Below are 20,746 nucleotides of genomic sequence, written 5' to 3'. Positions count from 1 at the left end.
GAAATCATCCAGTCACTTGTACAGTTTGTAAAAAAGGCTTTTGTGACAATGGTAATCTAAGAAGACACATGAGGATTATTACAGGGGAGAATCTATTCACTTGCAAAGTTTGCAACAAAGGCTTTTATAACAATGGTAATCTAAAAAGACACATGGGGACAGCGGGGGGAAACCTTTAGCTGCAGTTTTGTGTCAAACACTTTAGTCCAAATGCACATAGATTTATATGCACATAAGTAGTAAAGTCTAAGCTTAACGACATTAAAGGAGAGTTCCGCACAAGCTGTTTTTAATTCGTAGACATGTATCCACTATCCATCCATCACTGGAAAAAAATAAAAAAAAATAAACGTTCCATACCAATTTCAGCTGATTTCCCCTCTGTAGTGGTCCTTGCGCTAGATCTCTTGTTCGAAAATGTATATTTTTTAGTTTACATTTCTTCTAGAGGTACCCTTCCCCCAGAAGCAAATATTTATTCATTTTAAATGTTTCCTGATGAATCTATATTCAAAGATTTGAACACGTTTTCATGACTTTTCAAAAAAATTGTTGATCTATGAGCTTGTTGAGTTTACTATGAAAATCTGTATATCCCGTCAGTCAGTCAGGCCACGCCTCCATATATGGGTGTGAGTCCATCACACCTCGTGACACACTCCATATATGGCCGCCTCCATATTATGTTTGTCAGTCCATCACACCTTGTGACATAACGCCTTGTGACACGCTCCATATATGGCCATCTCCATATATGGTTGTCAGTCCATCACACCTTGTGACATCACACATCGTGACATCACGCCTTGTGACATGCTCCATATATGGCCATCTCCATATACTGTATGAAGATCACAACACTGACATCAAACCCTGGATAACCATATCTAGCAGAGTGTATCAGAGCCTCGACTTGATATCCTCAAAAGCCTCATATCTCCCTTGGTCCATAGGGATATCCCTTTGGTCTAGTGGTTAACCCATTTTGGGCGGGAACCCCTTTTGGTGTTTTAAGCATTATGTTATACTTTAGCTATTGAAAAATAGCAGATCTACAAGCTCATAGCACGGCATGACAACAAACACAACTTTTTGGGCCGAACAAATAATTAGAAAGAAGGAAAAAACGGGAGGTTAGAACACTTATTAACACTATTTTCTCCTTTGTAATTATTTGCTTGGTCCAAAACATTGTGGTTGTCATGATTTGTCACAACTCGAGTTGGCTTTGACGCTTAAACGCTACTTTTTGAAATGTATGCATTGGGTATTATTTCCTGGGTCTGGCGTCGTCATTAAAGGGGGCGGGACTGTAACGCTCTATTGCGCTTGTTCTATTAGTTTGTGTAAAGACGTGAGGTCAACAATAAATTCTGAACAGAACCAGTATCTCTTCTTTATTGGCCAGTTGTGAGTGACTGTGAGTTTGTGGCTGACCACCATCTAAAATTAAATGAAGATGACAGCTAGAAGTTAAAACATATTTTTGCCTATCATTAAAACAAACATTAATTTGTGCAACAAGTGATGAATAGTTTTATATTATGAATAGTACTGTCTTGCACTGTAATAATTACGATAAAATCTCCATGTATCTTCAGCTTTTTATGAACAGAAAATGCATACGTTTATTTAACCAAACAATATGAATGAATGAATTTTATTTGTATAGCACCTTTCCAAACATATAGTTACAAAGTGCTTTACAGACAGGTTATAAAACAGGAATCATAAAAACATCAAAACAACAAAACATCAAGACATCAGAAACAATAAAATATGAAGAAAATAACAGGTCAATAAAACAATTAAAAACAATATTAGGAAAAACATTTGGCATATAGATGTGTTTTTAAAAGCGTTTTAAAAGAAGACACTGATTCTGCTAACCTAAGAGCCAGTGGTAGGGAGTTCCAAAGCAAAGGTGCCCGAGCCGCAAAGGCCCGGTCACCCCGAGTGACCAGACGTGTTGCTAGAGGAACTAGGAGGGCCTTATCCGCAGATCTGAGGCAGCGTACAGGGTTATGGGGTTTCAGCAAGTCTGCTATATAAATGGGAGCTAGACCATGTAGAGCTTTAAAAGTAATCAATAAAATCTTAAAATCAATTCTGTAGCTCACAGGGAGCCAGTGAAGGGTAGCTAAAATAGGTGTGATATGCTCACGTTTTCTTGTGTTGGTGAGAAGGCGAGCCACAGAGTTCTGCACCATCTGGAGGCGAGATATATATTTTTTGCTCATACCAGAGTATATTGAATTGCAGTAATCCAGTCGTGAAGATATGAATGCGTGTATGACGGTTTCCAGGTCTGCATGTGACAAAAAATGTTTGATTTTAGCGATGTTTCTGATCTGATGGTAACATGACTGGACTACTTTGGTGACTTGGGTGTTGAAGGAAATATCTGGATCGAAGAAAACACCTAGGTTGCGGGCTGAGTGTGTGATGTTTGTGGATAGGGTGCCAAGTTCTGAGTGAAATGAGTGGGTTGAGTTTGGGGGGCCAAATAAGATTATTTCTGATTTGGATTCATTTAATTGCAGAAAATTCTGAGACATCCAACTCTTTATGTCAGAGAGACATTTAAGAAGGCGTGGTATGTTTCCTGTAACACCAGGTTTAAGGGGGATATACAGCTGGGTATCATCCGCGTAGCTATGAAATTGTATTCCATGGTTCCTAATGATGTTGCCAATTGGCAACATATAAATCGTAAAAAGTAGTGGACCAAGGATAGAACCTTGTGGAACGCCACATTTAAAAGGAGCTCGTGATGAGGAGGCTTCCCCAATCACAATTGTGAAGCTTCTGTCTGTTAGGTAGGATCGGAACCACTCTAATGCGACATCGTTTATGCCGACCAGGTTCTTCAGGCGTTCAATTAAAATGGCATGATCGACCGTGTCAAAAGCAGAGCTCAGGTCTAAAAGGAATAAAATTGAACAGTCACCGGAGTCTGCATTTAAAAGAAGGTCGTTCGTAACTTTTAAAAGTGCTGTTTCCGTGCTGTGCAAGGCCCTAAAACCAGACTGAAACGTTTCAAAAGCAGAATTAAGATTAATAAAATTAATCAATTGAGTGGATACAGTTTTTTCTAAGATCTTTGATAAAAACGGTAGTTTAGAGATTGGTCTAAAATTGTTTAAAACTAAGGGGTCCAATGATGGGTTTTTTAGAAGAGGTTGGACCAACGCATTTTTAAAATTCGAGGGGAATATGCCAGTTGACAGAGAACAATTTATAATAGACATGATAGAAGGGGCCACAGTCATTATGTTCTCCTTCAGAAACTTGGTGGGAATTATGTCAAGAGGGCATGATGAAGAATTCATGTGTGTGATAGTTTCCATGAGTGTGATTAATGTAATTGGGTTGAATGAGGTTAGTTGAGAGGGCGGTACCGGACAAACTCCAGAAACTGTCTGTACTGCAGGCAGATGCTGTCGAATCCCTTCGATCTTGCCAACGAAGTGTTGCAGGAATGCCTCACACTGTTCTGGAGAAGCTTCTAGACTAGGTTGACTGGGTGGTGGATTTATAACTGATTGTATAGCTTGAAACATAATCCTGGAGTTATGAGAGTGGGCGGAAATTAGTTTGGAGAAATAGTCAGTTCTCGCAGCCTTAACGGCTGACTGATATTTGTTCATCAGCTCTCTGAGGTTGTTGTGTGAGGATACAAGCTTATCTTTTTTCCATTTCCTTTCTGCCTTTCTACAGTGTTTTTTAATGTCCTTGGTTTGTTCGTTTTCCCACAGATTTGACTTAGGTTTTACATGTTTCATTTTAAACGGGGCAATGGAATCGAGGATTTGAGTACAGGTACTGTTGAAATCATTAACCAGATCATTTGCTGAGAGCTGAGCAGTAGGTGAGGAAGGGGAGGCAACAACTGGAAAGGCCTGTTGGAAGAGGTGGTTGGCATTGGGTTTAAAGGACCGTGAGCGATAGGACATAGATGGCATGGGAGGAGGAGAAGGGAGTAAAGACTGGAAGAGGATGACTTTATGATCTGAGGGGGGGAACTCTACAACGTTAATGTTGTACAGAGGGAGACCATGGGAGAGAACTAAATCAAGGGTATGACCTTTTTTATGTGTGGACCCAGTAATATGCTGTACTAAATTAAAAGATTCATAGAGTGTAATAAAATCAGTGACAATAGCTGATGACGGACAACAAACATGTATATTAAAATCACCTAGGATGCAGATACGGTCATATTGAGTCACAATAGCGGATAGGAGCTCAGCAAATTCATCTAGGAAACCAGTGAGTTTTGGGGGTCTATAAATTAAAACAAATAAAATGGGTGATTTGCCTTTGAGTAGAATACTAAAAACCTCAAAAGAGGAAAAAGTGCCAAAGTTGACAATAGCCCCTTTAAAATTTTCCCTATAAATTATAGCTAGGCCTCCAGCACGGCCAGAGAGTCTGGGATGGTTAAAGCTCATGAAGTTGGGGGGACAAGTGTCATTTAGAGTTGCCAAATCGCCTGGACACAGCCAAGACTCAGTTATAAAAAATATATCTAAATTATTTGCTTGAATAAAATCTCTACAAATAAAAGACTTCAACACCAGGGATCTGACATTTAACAGGCCTATTGAAACTGGTGTGGCCTGTGAAAGGGGGGTAGCTTGAATACTGAGAATGTGTGGAGTGATAAAGTTGTTACTGTTATCTGATGGGGTGCGTGCAGATAATGCATTTGTCATCCCTGTCTCTAAAATAGCTGTATTGGTTCTGTTTGTAATCCGGACAGGTATATGCTGCGGAGCCACAGTAATATGGACAGACGTTACTAGTGTTGAGCACAGTGTCATGTCACCGTTAGGCCACAGGGGGGCAGGCATGGCCCAAAAAAGGGAAGTGGATCCAGTGGAATGACCGGAAGCCATGTTTCCGTCTGACCAGTTTGTGTGTGGGACCCAAAGTCAGGCATGGATGTCTAGGGTGCGCTGTAGATGGAAAGATAGTGAGTGATTTCCAAGTGTGCTTGGATGCAAGCCATCGCGGCTGTAAAATGCATGGCGAGACCAAAATAAGTGAAAATTGTGGATGTATGTTATGTTGCACGATGAGCAGACAGCCTGAAGCCAGTAGTGCAAGTCCAGCAGCCTACTGAAACGGCTCTCCCCAGCGCGCAGCGGTGGAATTGGACCTGATATAAAGATTTGTTTACCACAGCTGAGTAGGAGGTCGAGAATGGATTGAAGTTTTTACGCGTCTCGACGGACGGTCTGTCATTAACGCCGACATGAAGGACAATCTTGGTGATGGACGGTGGAATGGATGCCAAAATGGTGGGGAGTTGAATATAATTTGCACTACATTTTACTACAGCGTTCAAATACAGTAGGCCTACCTTTCTAACAGACAAGGCAATTGACCTTACTTGAAAACAACCAGTTAACAGTTTCCTCAATATTAATGTTTGTACCGTCACTTTAAAATGTAATTTTGTTTACCCAGGCAGTGCTGGTTGGCACTTGGCAGGTATCAATATTCAATACACTTAAACAACGTGTTTGTCCCAGCATGGGTGATTAGATTTATTTCTTGATTGCCGCTTGTCTTGATTGTTTAAACATGTCATTGGCCGATATGGTCGATAACAGGCTTGATAAGCCCAAAGCTTATTGATAGGGTTTTTATGGAGTTTGTTCCGGTATTGCGTTTCGAGCTCCATCCCTACTGGCGTCTCACATTTCGTTTTAAAAATGCTCATTTTGGTCATGGGTTCTATGGCCGACTTGTACTGTAGTCTATGGGATATTTCTCATGTTTTTTAACAGGCTTAAAAAACTTCTGTCCACAGGAAATGAGAGAGAGAGAGAGAGAGAGCGCTTGACAACAGAATAGAAGACCAACTATTAGGGCATTTGAACACTGATGCCAGTCACAATGTGGCACAAGATTTCTGTCAAGGAATTCTGTGCCGTGTTGGAGTTTGGAAGTGCTCGTCGAAAGTCACTGATCGGTCCTGCATACCTGTTTTGAATTTGCACAAATAAATCAAGTGCTTCCAAATTCCAACATTTAGCAAAATCACCTACACAGAATTTCTAGACAGAAATGTCTACTGTGGACTTTTATGAAACAAACGCTTTGCAGATTGAAAGGGGATAATTATTCAAGCTGGCCCTACAGCTGCAATGTTGGTGAGTTGAACGATTAATACAAGCAGATCCCCGCCCCCATTAGCCAATTTTAATATTGCATAAACATCATTCTTCACGATAACCATAGGGAAATATACAGGGAATATGTATAATAAGACTTTAGGATTCTAAAATTCTGCCGAAGATTATGTTTAAGTATAGGCCTATAGTAAATTAATGTCAATTAAAAACAAGGGTCATATTTTCAGCGACCATAGTTGGTTTTGTTTTGTACAATAAAAACATATTTTGATTTGTCTATTATGCATCTTTGATTTGTTTCCTGTGTTTGAAATGTGCTATAGGCCTACAATATAGCTCCATACTCCATAATATCAATGTCCTGCATAAACAGCCATCATAGTTGTTTTGTTTCTTTAAAATCAACATATACAAAATATGTAGGCTATAACATTTTAAACGGTTTCTGCCCAACAGAGCTTACAACATGTCACTTTGTGACGTGCAGTAAGCTTGTAGATCAACTATTTACGCTATTTTGTAAAAAAAAAAAAAATGGAAAGAAGAAAATAAGAAATGATTAAAAAATGATTAAATGTGTCAGTGATTTCAAGTTTTAAATTGAAGTTATATGTCATATCTGCCGTAAAACCACCTGGATTATGCTGGTATACTGGTTATGCCTCACCCCTGCCCACTTCGAAAGGCTGGAATGGCTTAGGGTCGACGACAGAGTACAGCATCTTGCAATGGGTCTGGTCCACAAGATTCGATACACCACCAAGATACCCATGTACCTGTCTAGATACTTCCTTAATGTTAACGAAGTCCACACCCACAACACCAGAGGGAGTGCAACGAACCATGTACAACCCAGATTCGGCACAAACAAGGGACTAAATTATTTTCGCTCCTATGCCACCAAAATGTGGAACGCCCTACCAACAGTCATTAAGACATGCAAATCCCTTGACTCCTTCAAAACCGCTCTCAAAGGGCTCCTACGGATGGCTGCAATTCGAAACTGGCCCCCGTAAAATCTGAATCCCCCCCCACCGCCCCCCTCCCTTTTTTCCATCACTGTATATGTTTCTTTTCCCTTTTTACCTCTATTATGATGAATTCCTGTTCTGTTCTTTGTCTATATAGCAGTGTCTATTTGTACGTCTCTAAATGTTTTGATGAATTGAAAATGGTGGACCCTCTTGTAAACAAGTGTAATGCTTAATTGGGTCGTCCACTCACAGTTAACAGCCTTTGTATTGAGTTTGTGCTTGAAATGTACTGTAATTCTGCAAACTGTTAATAAATATTTCAATCAATCAATCAAAAAGTTACACACCTCCACCAGGTGGCAACAGGCAGCAGCATCCTTTGCTGCACATGCTCGTGACGGTAACAAGACAACTCACCCCTTTTGCCACTTTTGGTGAGTTGTCAGGACAACTCACCCCGAACGTCCGGACAACTCACCAGGGGTGAGATGTCTTCACTTTCGGGGGTGAGATGTCTTCACTTTCGGCCACTTTCGGGGTGAGTTGTCTTCACTTTCGGGGTGAGTTGTCTGACTGAATATCAGGTTCAGGTTCAGGTTCAGGTTTATTTGTCATATGTATAAATACAATGAAAATCATTTTGCTCAGAGCATTTTCAGTCTTACATACACAGGACATAGACAAACATCTATAGTGCAAAGAAAAATACAAAAACACAGACAAAGTGCAAGTGGGTGACAAAACAGTGCAATACAGTTCAAGGTCAGCTGTTCAGCAGCCTGACTGCCTGGGGGAAGAAACTGTTACTGAGACGGGTGGTGCGAGATTTGATGCTCTGGTAGCGTTTTTTGGAAGGGAGTTGTTTGAACAGGGTATTTGCGGGATGGCTGATGTCTTTGATGATGATGTGGGCTTTTTTCATACAACGAGTGTTGTAGATGTTGTGGAGACTGGGTAGTTCTGTGTTACCGATGTAGCCTTTGAGCTCTTTTATATACTTTACTGAACTAATGGTGACATAGTTCCTATTAGTCTATTTTCAGAACTTTACAACAACAACAACAATTTCTACAATAATATATAAGTATAATTAAGTCAAGGCATGATAGCACAATCACAATGTAAATATATTTATGACACAGTAAAATGTCGAAAATGAGTGCTATTCCCCTTTAAGTATGTCAAGGTAAATTCATACATTTAATAAACCTTACAAATACAAACATTATTGTTTCCATCTTCCAAGCATATTCCTGCCAAAATGGAGATCTTAAATTGTTGAAAATGTCTTTAAACCTCTGATTCCACTCATTTCCTTGTATAATCTGAATGATTTATCCCATTTATCCTTAATATAATCTAGATTCATTCAACCTTATATTCCTGAATTAAAGTGTGTGTGTGTGTGTGTGTGTGTGTGTGTGTGTGTGTGTGTGTGTGTGTGTGTGTGTGTGTGTGTGTGTGTGTGTGTGTGTGTGTGTGTGTGTGTGTGTTTTAAACTTCTGCAGAAATGTGAACTGAACCCCTCCTAATTTGGTTACTCCAGATGGCTGAATGGTTATATAAGGTCATAATTTCTCACATGCTAATGTATAACTAGCAGTAGCCATATCATCATCGTTGTTGGGGGGGGTCAATATTGCTTTGCTATTCAGATGTAATTCAGTCAGTATAAGTAGGCCTATTAGAACTGTGATTGATTGATCATGCGTTGGGAGTGCAGTCTAATTAGCAACTTTGTACAGCCGTGAGACTCTGCCTTTGAAGCGCAAACAATAGCCACAAACGACCCCCCCCCCCTCAATGCTGCATAGAGAGTGAGAGACGCTCTACTCCTTAGAGTCCTTACTTACAAGTGTTTCACCGGATTTTACTGTTAAATTAATAAATAATTAGCCGTGACTAGCATTATTGTCAGGGGTGGTTTTCAAGCAGGACCCAAATGCAAGGAAGTCGGGATCTTAGAAGTCTTTATTCAAACAAAGACCTGCAGTAGCGCAACACTAGCAAACATATAACAGACTAGGAACTCAGGGTTACAATACAATAATCCAACAGAGAACACAACCAAACACAGGGCTTAAATAGGCACAAGATTAACAGGACACAGTGAACTCAAATCAAATCAACACAAGGATTGGCTGGGGAAAACAAGACACAGGTGAAACAAAGAATCAAAAATCAGGGAAGAGGAGACAAGGCAGGAAACTACTACAAAAGGAGGACAGGAACCACAAAAGCATCACTTCAAAATAAGATTCAGGAACACTACACAACACACAGAAGGCAGATCCTGACAATACCCCCCTTCAAAGGGGCGGATCCCCAGACGCCCCAAAAAAACAACAAACGGGAGGTGGTCAAGCGGAGGGACCAGGGCACTGCACTGAGGGACTGGACTGAACTGGAGGGACAGGGCAAGACAGAGGGGGCAGGGCGGAAACAGAACTGGACTAGAGCAAAGAGCCAGGGGCTGGGGATGACTGACCAATACAGAACAAAGAGAAGGACAGAGGACACTGGGAAGGAAAAGGTGACAAGAAACGGGCAGAAAAGAGACAAGACTGAGTAGGAATCACGCACACAAGCAATCAAGAAGACGCCCACAAGGGCAAAGACATCCAAACAGGCATCACACAACTAGGTGAAAAGCAGACAAACTACAAGGAACCAGGAAAACACTGCAGGCTACAGACATTCCACAGGACAGACAAAGAGAGACAGCGAAACGCACAACCATACAACCGGAATCACATTGAAAGACAAGTGGGAAAACATACAGACAGACATGCAGATAGGCACATAGACAAGCAGACAGGCATCAACTCAGACAAACCAACAGACAAACAGAGTAACTGACACACAGGCAGGCAAGCGGACAAACAGGTGATCTCACACAACATCAGGCGGGAACGAAGGTTAGAGGGTAGACAGGAGGACTGGGGGGTAGACAGACGGACTAAAAGACTAGCAGACAAACTAGCAGACACACAGAGAGGGAGACAGGCAGACAAACAGAAAGGGAGAGCTGTAGGCAGACCAAGCGAACCCTCCACCAAAGGGCAGGACATTTCAGAACGGAACAGAGGAGGCTGGCAAGAGGAAGTAGCTTGGGGAACAAAGGGGCTGGCATACTGGGACACAGGGGAGAAAGGCTGCAAACCTGGGGAAGAAAGGTGGCCAGGGACAGGGCTAGAAATGGGACTATGAGCAGTGCTGGGTCTAGGGCAAAGAGGCTGAAGAGGGCTGGGACATAATGGTTCTGTAGAGCATGGGGTCAAAGGCTCAGGAGGACATGGAGACAGGGACTGGGGTAGCGGACACTGAGACAGGGGCATAGGGGGAGAAGAACATTGGTCAGGTGGTTGAAGGGGTACTGGGAGAACACAACAGGCCTCACATGGCTGGGGAAACACTGGGAGGACAGAACATGAGTCTGGTGGCTGTGGGGACACTGGAAGCACAGGACAGGGTTCCAGTGTCAGTGGGGACACTGGGAGGACAGAGCAAGGGTCTGGTGGCTCGGGGGACACTGAGAGGGCAGAACAAGAATCTGATGGCTGTGGGGACAATAGGTGCACAGAACAAGGGTCTGGTAGCTGGGGAAACACTGGGAGGTCAGAACAGGAATCTGGAGGCTGAGGGGACACTGGGAGAACAGAACAGGAGTCTGGTGGCTGAGGGAACACTGGAAGGACAGAACAGGGTTCCGGTGTCTGTGGGGACACTGGGAGGGCAGAACAAGGGTCTGTTGGCTGGGAGGACACTGAAATGGCAGAACAAGGGTCTGGTGGATGTGGGGACACTGAAATGGCAGAACAAGGGTCTGGTGGCTGGGTGGACACTGAAATGGCAGAACAAGGGTCTGGTGGCTGTGGGGAAACTGGGTTTGGTTCAACAGCGACAACCAGAGGCAGTTCAGAATGTTCAACGGGGTTTTCAGCAGGGTAAAGGGACAGGGTTCCTGGCAGACTGTTAACAGAGACAGCCAACAGGATGTCTGGCCGGGCATCGGCATAGTCCGCTGGCAGAGCATCGGCGAGGAAAGTTGATGAGGATACAGGCACGACGTCGGTGATGGCGCCGACCGGGTAAACATGTGGAACACAGGCGGGGGCAGCCGACGAGGGCACAGACGGGACAGAGGCGGGGACAGACGAGGACACAGACTGGACACAGGCGGGGACAGACGAGGGCGAAGACAGGACAGAGGCGGGGACAGATGAGGACACAGACTGGACACAGGCGGGGACATACGAGGACACAGACTGGACATAGGCGGGGACAGACGAGGACACAGACTTAAAAGCGGGGACAGACAGGATGTTGGCAGGAACAGCCAACACAATCTCAGGCAAAACTGGGGGCAGAGTCACTGTAGCGCTGGGCAGCAGTGGAGCCTCTTGAACACTGGGCAGTGACACACACTGGGCACTGGGTAGCAAGGACTCCAAGGCGCTGGGCAGCGAAGCATCCAGGACTCTGGGCAACAGGGAGCGTTGGCGGCATCGGAAACCCTGGCGCTCACGCCCCCTTCTGGAGGTCCCACGGATTCCCCTGAACACGACCAAACGAGACCCCTCAAATGGGTCTTGGGCTGGAGTCGGCTCAGGGTAGACGGGTACGGAGTCATTACAGACAGGATCTGGGAACTTCACGGAACAGGCAGGTGTAGGGAGGGCCAACGAAGTGCAAGGCTGCAGAGTGTCAGCGGCACTGGACACAGTGACGCTGGGCAGCGCGGGGACGCTGGGCAGCACGGGGACGCTGGGCAGCATGGTCACGGGCTCGGAGGCGCTGGGCAGCACGGGCTCGGTGGTGCTGTGCAGCACGGGCTCGGTGGCGCTGGGCAGCACGGGCTCGGTGGCGCTGGGCAGCACAGGCTCGGAGGCGCTGGGCAGCACAGGCTCGGAGGCGCTGGGCAGCACAGGCTCGGAGGCGCTGGGCAGCACGGGCTCGGAGGCGCTGGGCAGCACGGGCTCGGAGGCGCTGGGCAGCACAGGCTCGGTGGTGCTGGGCAGCACGGGCTCGGGTACACTGGACACTGGAGAACCAAAAACTCTTCTCAGCTCTGTTGTGAAAGAGGTGTAGCTGGAGCAAAACCCTTGTTCCTCCACCCATGCATCAATAGCCCAGGATAGGGCCTCTCCTGTGAGCATGTATCTCACATAAGCCAGGCGGGAATGTTCATTGGAGAAGGCAGATACCTGGTCCTCAAAAACTGCCCAACACTGGGCAAGGAAAGAGTCACATGTCTCAGGGTAACCTCCATAACATTCAGGGTGAGGAACATGGAGCCCCTGGGTAGGCAAGGCATGGGCAGGAGTCAGAGATGTCAGAGTACAGGCATGTGTCACAGGTGTGAGCACTGACAGACCTGGGCTTACTAGTGGCTTGCTCCAAACTGCTGGCATCTTGAAAAATAAAAAACAAAACTCTTCCTGCTGGGTCCGACGTGGTTGGATTATTCTGTCAGGGGTGGTTTTCAAGCAGGACCCAAATGCAAGGAAGTCGGGATCTTAGAAGTCTTTATTCAAACAAAGACCTGCAGTAGCGCAACACTAGCAAACATATAACAGACTAGGAACTCAGGGTGACAATACAATAATCCAACAGAGAACACAACCAAACACAGGGCTTAAATAGGCACAAGATTAACAGGACACAGGTGAACTCAAATCAAATCAACACAAGGATTGGCTGGGGAAAACAAGACACAGGTGAAACAAATAATCAAAAATCAGGGAAGAGGAGACAAGGCAGGAAACTACTACAAAAGGAGGACAGGAACCACAAAAGCATCACTTCAAAATAAGATTCAGGAACACTACACAACACACAGAAGGCAGATCCTGACAATTATATAGAAGGCTAGCCGCTCCCAAACTCCCAACTCCTTTGTCTGTAAACTTTTCTGATTTGCACGCACGCACGCACGGCTCTTTCCTTTTTTTGGCACAATCAATCAAATATATATTAATTACATCGATGTTCCCCCCTCTATATAAAAATGACAATATATAACTAATGTCGTATTTCGTCTGACTCTGAGCAATGTGCCTGGCTCTGGCTGTTACAATAACGTGTGGTAGCCTATTTTATTGGCTCAATACAAAGTCGGACAGTGTTTGCTGCGCAAGGGTATTCAATATAGCGCTCACACCGTCACTATAATTATAGTTTGGTAAACTGAAATAAAAAATAACTTGAGTTGTCCTGTCGAGTTGAAACTGCTGCCTTGAATTAGTTGGAATGTAACATTTAGAAGACAATGGCAAGCCGTCAACGGGTGCAGAGAGAGGTGTGAAGATTAGACGAGTGGGGGAGAGAATGGCCAATCAAATAGCACGAAAAACACGGTCATCCTGACCGTTAGCCGTCATAGTAGTAGTGATTTTTTTTCAGACATCCTAGTGTTAAGTCTTCGGTGATAGTCGGAAACGTCCTTCTTTAATTTGTTCCTTTGCTGTTTGTAGATGTCCAGGGTTGGGACAAATGATAGGCCTTTTTCTAGTAAATCAATTTGGTGTTGGTCTGGTAGGAAATAGTTTAACAACAGGGCTGTACCTTTAAATATATTCAGTCAATCAATTTTTGCAATCACGGCAGATTTTGCTAGGAGATCATTTCCATCAGTATAATCCCCAAACCAAAGTGACACCAGTTTTGAGTGTCACTATGAATACCACTGGTGTAGAAGACTACATAATAACAGCTATTCAAAGAATTTAACATAACCTCAATCATGTTAACTGATTTATTTAGTGTGGCTGCAGTTGGCAAACAGACTATATTTCGGACTAGTCAATAGAGTGTAGCAGACCCGCCCCCGACGAGGGCACCGGAAGAGAATTTCCCATACATTTTTCCATAGATGTTTCGTCATTCTGAAAGGGGCTGGGACTCACTCTATAGCCTGTTCGTGGATATGAGAAAGTGTATGTGCACATGGGACCGGAATTCAGCACTATCCCCTCGTATGTCCAGACATAGAGTCAAACATTGAAGGCAAAAGTGTGTAAACACAAACATTGAATGGAATTTGGACTTAGACTGTTTTCCGTCTGTGGTAGGCCTACTCGCTGATGAGATTTAGCCTTGCAGACCCAAACCTTAATTGTGTTAGAATATTTTGTTGTGGTTAAATATGATTTTGTCCACAATCCCATGCTGTATTGATGTTGGTACCATTAGGAGAGATAACAGTCCATTTGGTTTCATTTTACACTCTCAGCGTCTCAAGTGGGGTCCATTTGGTTACCAACTCTCCATCATTATGTTTAACTGGGATCCAGCTGGAACCACCCTCAAGGACCACTGCTTGAAAACCACTGGGCTATGCCATATCAACATTGTATTTAATTATGATGCCACATCAAACTAAAATATTTCCAACAGATTTTGACTGTCCTAAAAATCCACCTTTCAGCAGGCCAAAGGGAGAGGAAATGATCGCTTTCCTTCCTTTTTTCCCAACCTGTACATGTCTTTTTTTTTTGTGATGATTTGAATTTTGTCATGATTATGAATTGAATTCCCAGGAGGACCTGCATGGAAATAAGACACCAAGGACTTTTTTTCCTGTGATATCCTCTTAGACTGTTTGACTGTACTGTTTACATTTCTAGCTGCCTAATAAGTATTCAATGAATCAATCAATGAATCAATTTACATCACAACCTTAACTTGTGCAACGTTGATATGGTCACTGACTTTGAGGCAGCAATTTGGAAGGCTGCAAACAAGGTGTTTCCTGCTTCTAAGATGCAAGGCTGTAGCTTCCACTGGGGCCAGGCTGTGTGGAAACACGTTCAAGACCTTGGCTTGGCAGTGGCCTATAAATCCGATCCAGTTGTCAAGAAATACATCAAGACTGTTTGCCCTGCAGTATCTTCCCGCAGTATCTTCCCGCCGATGAGATTGAAGGACAATTCACTCTCCACGCAGCAGGTGCCTCAGAGCAGCTGAAACCCCTTGTTGACTACATGGCTCACACCTGGATTCAAGGACTTTGGCAGACAACGGACTGGTGCATGTACAAACGTGCAGTCAGGACCAACAATGATGATTCCAAGTTATACACTGATGTCTTTGCTGCACAAAGAAGCTCTCTTGATCAACTACCAACTGCATATGATCTCAGAGAACCAGTTACGCCGTTTCCAGCGAAAGAACACTAAGCAGACAGAGTCCAACCTTGCCCAGTTATGGAAGGACTTTGAAAGGGGCAACTTAACCGTTCCACAGTTGCTGAGGAGGGCAACTAAAGTGCATGTCCCAGTGCCCACTGTCACTGTCCCAGTGACCACTGCGTGACACTGAAGACCATTTCCGTTACCTTTTTGCTGGACTTTGAAACTAACACTAGTTTTTGCTGCTAGTATTGAAGTAGCATTGTATATATATTTTTGTTCAACTTTTTTTGCTGCTAGTATTGAAGTAGCGTTGTGTATATATATTTTATGTTCAACTTTTTTTCTTCTAGTATTGAAGAAGCGTTGTATATACTTTTTTTTGTTCAACTATTTTTAAAAGTGGCATCTGTATATATTATTTCTCTCAAATAAATGGTTACATTCCTACAGTTGATCTGTTGTTGTTGTTCTTGTTGTAGTGACGACCCAGCACACTCACATTCCTACAGTTGATCTGTTGTTGTTGTTCTCGTTGTAGTAACGACCCAGCACACTCACATTCCTAAAGTTGATCTGTTGTTGTTCTTGTTGTAGTAACGACCCAGCACACAAGAGGCTGATGACCCCCCTTGGGCCCCCTCCACTCTCACTATAACTAGACACATACCCCCCCCCCCCCCCCCCCCTCTCTCTGTTTAAAAGTACAGGAAAAATGTACAAATATAGTACAGGTAAAAATCTCTCTCTCTCTCTGTTTAAAAGTAGGCTACTATTGTGAATCAGTGGACCATGACAGCTTAAACACAACTCTTCTTTACTTTCAAAACTCAGAGTCAATAATAAGGCAAAGCAACATCATCACACATCATGTTGTATGTCAAGACTGAAGTAGTCGATCCCAAATAATCCCCCCAATCATCACAAACAACACAGGAATATGCAAGAGCGCAGCACAATCAAACAGCTGTCAGTGAGACATAACAGCTACATGTAAAAAATCTCTCTCTCTTTGTTGGGGCGACTTCTCCGGACTTTTGGGCGAATTCTCCGGACTTTCGGGAGCGAATTCTCCGCGCGTTGGGGCGACCGCTCTTCCCATTGGGGCGACCGCTCTTCCCGTTGAGGCGACCGATCTTCGCCGCTTTGGGCGAGTTGGAAAAGGGGCGAGCCGTCTCGTATTCATACAGGCTGCCCAGAGCCGAAGGAGGCGTCTACCTTTCTATGTCTATGAACCTGACATGTCATTCTTCACACCAGTGCACGCGCGCCATCTGCGTTAACTTGTAGCGTGGGGAGTGGACCTTCTTATACGTGTTGTATTTGGGTGGGCACATACGTTGACATACTAACAGTCCGACACGCATTAGTCCATGGCTCTCAACATGCATTGCTGTTTATCCATGTAGGATAAAATTCCTTCTAATTACTAAAGGTTTTCGAAAAAACCTGTGTTTCTATGTCAGTGGTTCTCAACCTTTTTCATGTCAAGGACCCCCAGAATTATATTTATTTGGCCGTGGGCCCAATATGTTTTTCTTGGGACCCCTCCAGAACCATTTAATGATTTGCGCTACATTTTCACGATTTTTCAAAAATAGCAGATCTACAAGCTTGTAGCGCGGCAATCGGTGCTGCGCTACGAGTTTGTAGATCTGCTATTTTTCAATGGCTAAAGTATAACATAATGCTTAAAACACTAAAAGGGGTTCCCGTCCTGAATGGGTTAAGACACATGCGTGGCCCGTTAAACCTCACCCATGGCTTCCCTGTGAGGTTAGGGTTAGGTTGGGGTTTGAGGTAGGATGTTGGACTAATGCCTGTCGGACTGTTAGTACGTCGGACCAAACACATGCACCCGGATTTGGGATGACGTCAATGGCAGTGAATGTGTTCATGTGGACACAACAAACCTCTGGCTTGTCGTGCGTCGTCCATTTGGAGTGTTTCTAACCTGTTGTACCAGCTGTACCTTTAAATATATTCAGTCAATCATTTTTTGCAATCACGGCAGATTTAGCTAGGAGATCATTTCCATCAGTATAATCCCCAAACCAAAGTGACACCAGCTTCGAGTGTCACTATGAATACCACTGGTGTAGAAGACTACATAATAACAGCTATTCAAAGAATTGAACATAACCTCAATCATGTTAACTGATGTATTTAGTGTGGCTGCAGTTGGCAAACAGACTATATTTCAGACTATTCAATAGAGTGTAGCAGAGAATTTCCCATACATTTTTCCATAGATGTTTCGTCATTCTGAAAGGGGCTGGGACTCACTCTATTGCCTGTTCGTGGATATGAGAAAGTGTATGTGCACATGGGACCGGAATTCAGCGCTATCCCCTCGTATGTCCAGACATAGTGTCAAACATTGAAGGCAAAAGTGTGTAAACACAAACATTGAAGACAAAGGCTGTGATTGACCGGAATGACATTTGTGATTATTTGACTGGTTGAGCACGGAATGTGATGTATTCATGATAAACGTGTCCCTCACTTCACACAGGTGTGATTTTTATTTTCTAGATAGTCTGTAGGCTATGCTAGTGGTGTCACGGTCCATTATTGTTGGAGTGGTCAGAATGAAATTTGGACTTAGACTGTTTTCCGTCTGTGGTACTCACTGATGAGATTTAGCCTTGCAGACCCAAACCTTAATTGTGTTAGAATATTTTGTTGTGGTTAAATATGATTTTGTCCACAATCCCATGCTGTATTGATGTTGGTACCATTAGGAGAGATAACAGTCCATTTGGTTTCATTTTACACTCTCAGCGTCTCAAGTGGGGTCCATTTGGTTACCAACTCTCCATCATTATGTTTAACTGGGATCCAGCTGGAACCAACCTCAAGGACCACTGGTTGAAAACCACTGGGCTATGCCATATCAACATTGTATTTAATTATGACGCCACATCAAACTAAAATATTTCCAACAGATTTTGACTGTCCATTAGGCCTAAAAATTCACCTTTCAGCAGGTCAAAGGGAGAGGAAATGATCGCTTTCCTTCCTTTTTTCCCAACCTGTACATGTCTTTTTTTTTTTTTTGTGATGATTTGAATTTTGTCATGATTATGAATTGAATTCCCAGGAGGACCTGCATGGAAATAAGACGCCAAGGACTTTTTTTCCTGTGATATCCTCTTAGACTGTTTGACTGTACTGTTTACATTTCTAGCTGCCTAATAAGTATTCAATGAATCAATCAATGAATCAATTTACATCACAACCTTCATTTTAATTATTTTTCTTTTGAAATATTTTTTCTTTCATGTCAGGCCGTTGTAATGACCGTAGACTCAACTCGCTGTACTCAGACAGACAGACAGACAGACAGACAGACAGACAGACAGACAGACAGACAGACACAGTCACAATTCAGAGTTTAAATTATTTTATAATTATGTACACAGTGTAATTTGTATACAGATATGAGGAGACTTAATTTAATTAACTATTTTATTTTAAAATAACTAATCTTTCTCTCACAGTTGTGGCAGTGATAACCCAATGATTTGTATAGGCCTATTTGTTAATGTTTGGTTGATTTGGTTGTTGTAGTTTCTGCCTTGTTCTCTAAATGTTTTATTTTCCGTTCTTTGTTGTTGTTAAGGTGTACATACATTGTATTGTGTCTAGGACCTCCTCGAAAAAGACATAAGGGGTTATTATTCCTATAAATAATTACAATCATAAATCACCATCCTTGTATTCAGTAACAATTACACACCTCCTCCACCAGGTGGCGACAGGCAGTAGGGCCAGCATCCTTTGCTGCGCATGCTCGTGACACGTTGACACGGAAGTAAAAGTGTGTTTTATTTTCAGCCGTAACGGCGGAAATCGCGGAATCGGTGAGCCGGAAAGTTGTAGAACCTTTTTGCTTGGGATTCTCGTCGTAAGAAAAGAGACATTTTACACATTATTAGTATATTACAGTAGTAACCGAGAGCTTTACACATATTAGTATATTACAGTTGGTGAAAATGTCTCCTAAAGGAGGTAAAAGGAGTCAAATGGAGTCTGTACGGCTGAAGATAAATGAACACATGACGTCGGTGGGAGAGGAGATAGTGTGTGTTTTGGACAAACAGCGTGGTGTTGATGTTTGTAGTGTGACGCTTAATGTCAGAGTGTTTGTGTTGGAGCGCCTCAGCGCGGTGGGAGAGTTTGTGTACAACCTCTTCCAGACAGAGATGGAGACACTAGAAACTCTGCTGGAGAAACAGAACAAACTGCTGGACGTGATGCTACAGCCACACATCAGACTACACAGAGCAGGTTAGTAAACATGGTTACATGTTTGTGTGTGTGTGTGTGTGTGTAGACAATTCTCATGAGTTTTGCAGCTGTTTTAAATCACCTAATTAGTTCTAATCTAACAAGAGTAAGGTCAGCTACATTATGACATCAGAGAGTGTTTTAGTTGACGACAATGCAACAGACTGCGTGCAGATTGTTTTGTAGTAGTATTTTATTTTGGTGATGAAACAACATTGCATGGATTCATACTTTTTTATGAGGGGCGCTAGCCCCTCCTATGCCCAGGTTTCTGGGTTTGTGTGAACAAACATTGGCTTGTGATTGGCTGATCACCCCATAGCGATGATTTGATTGGCTGAGCAAAGTACACATACATATAGCTTGTATGTCAGGTTTTTTCAGGGCGCGTTATCCCCTCCTATGTCCGGCTTTGTGTGTCTTTGTGTACCCCATAGCGGTGATTTGATTGGCTGAGCATTCCATAGCGCTGGTGATTTGATTGGCTGAGCACCCCATAGCGATGATTTGATTGGCTGAGTACCCCATAGCCATTCAACCGTTATCAGGACGTTGGAATATGGCTAATCTGGCCATACTGGCATACTAGACATTGTGGTGTTTGGCTGTGTTCACCTGGACTGCACGCATGCAGGGTGGTGCAGACACAGTCTGGTCAAGGACTCCCCCTGAACTTGTCATTTCCAACTCTATTGTTGGGGCATGGAAACTAGGGGCTACTAATATTTACTATTTTCTGCCTATTGGGATGTAACTCGGACGGCGCTGAGTCGGGTCTGGTGGCCGTCGCAATACCCCATAGTTTCATTTCCGGATTTCCCAGTATGTTGATTATCACATACTGGGGGCATTTCTTTTTGTTTAAATGTTTTTTTTTATTTTTTTTATTTTACTTTATGTTTGTATGGAGGGACAGACAGTAGGCTGACAGGAAATGGGGAGAGAGATGGGGGGAAGACATGCAGTAAAGGCTGTCGGGATCGGGAGTCGAACCCGCGGCACACTGCCAGACTGAATTACCAGCCAAGGTGCCTGGACCATTGAGCCATGGCCCAGGCCACTGGGGGCATTTCTAAGGTGCTGATCACGAAAATTCTCTTGATTATCGGGTGATAACATCCGAAGCGGGTGGATGATAAGTCCGCTCCTCACTTCGTGTGTGTGTGTGTGTGTGTGTGTGTGTGTGTGTGTGCGTGTGTAA

At 43.5% G+C, this 20,746-nt stretch overlaps 1 protein-coding gene across 1 annotated transcript in view; it reads left to right on the top strand.

Moving 5' to 3' along the window:
• The window catches only part of LOC306934163 (uncharacterized protein), a gene marked incomplete at its 3' end in the record, with an annotated part of 363,058 nt that overhangs the window by 301,549 nt on the left and 40,763 nt on the right, over window positions 1-20,746 (top strand). The gene's annotated exons all lie outside the window — the stretch shown is intronic.

The sequence above is a fragment of the Electrona antarctica genome (assembly GCF_951216825.1).
Source record: "Electrona antarctica genome assembly, chromosome: 2".
In the NCBI taxonomy this organism is placed as follows: Eukaryota; Metazoa; Chordata; class Actinopteri; order Myctophiformes; family Myctophidae; genus Electrona; species Electrona antarctica.
The sequence above is the reverse complement of the archived record's forward strand: the minus strand, read 5'-3'. Positions and strand labels throughout refer to the sequence as shown.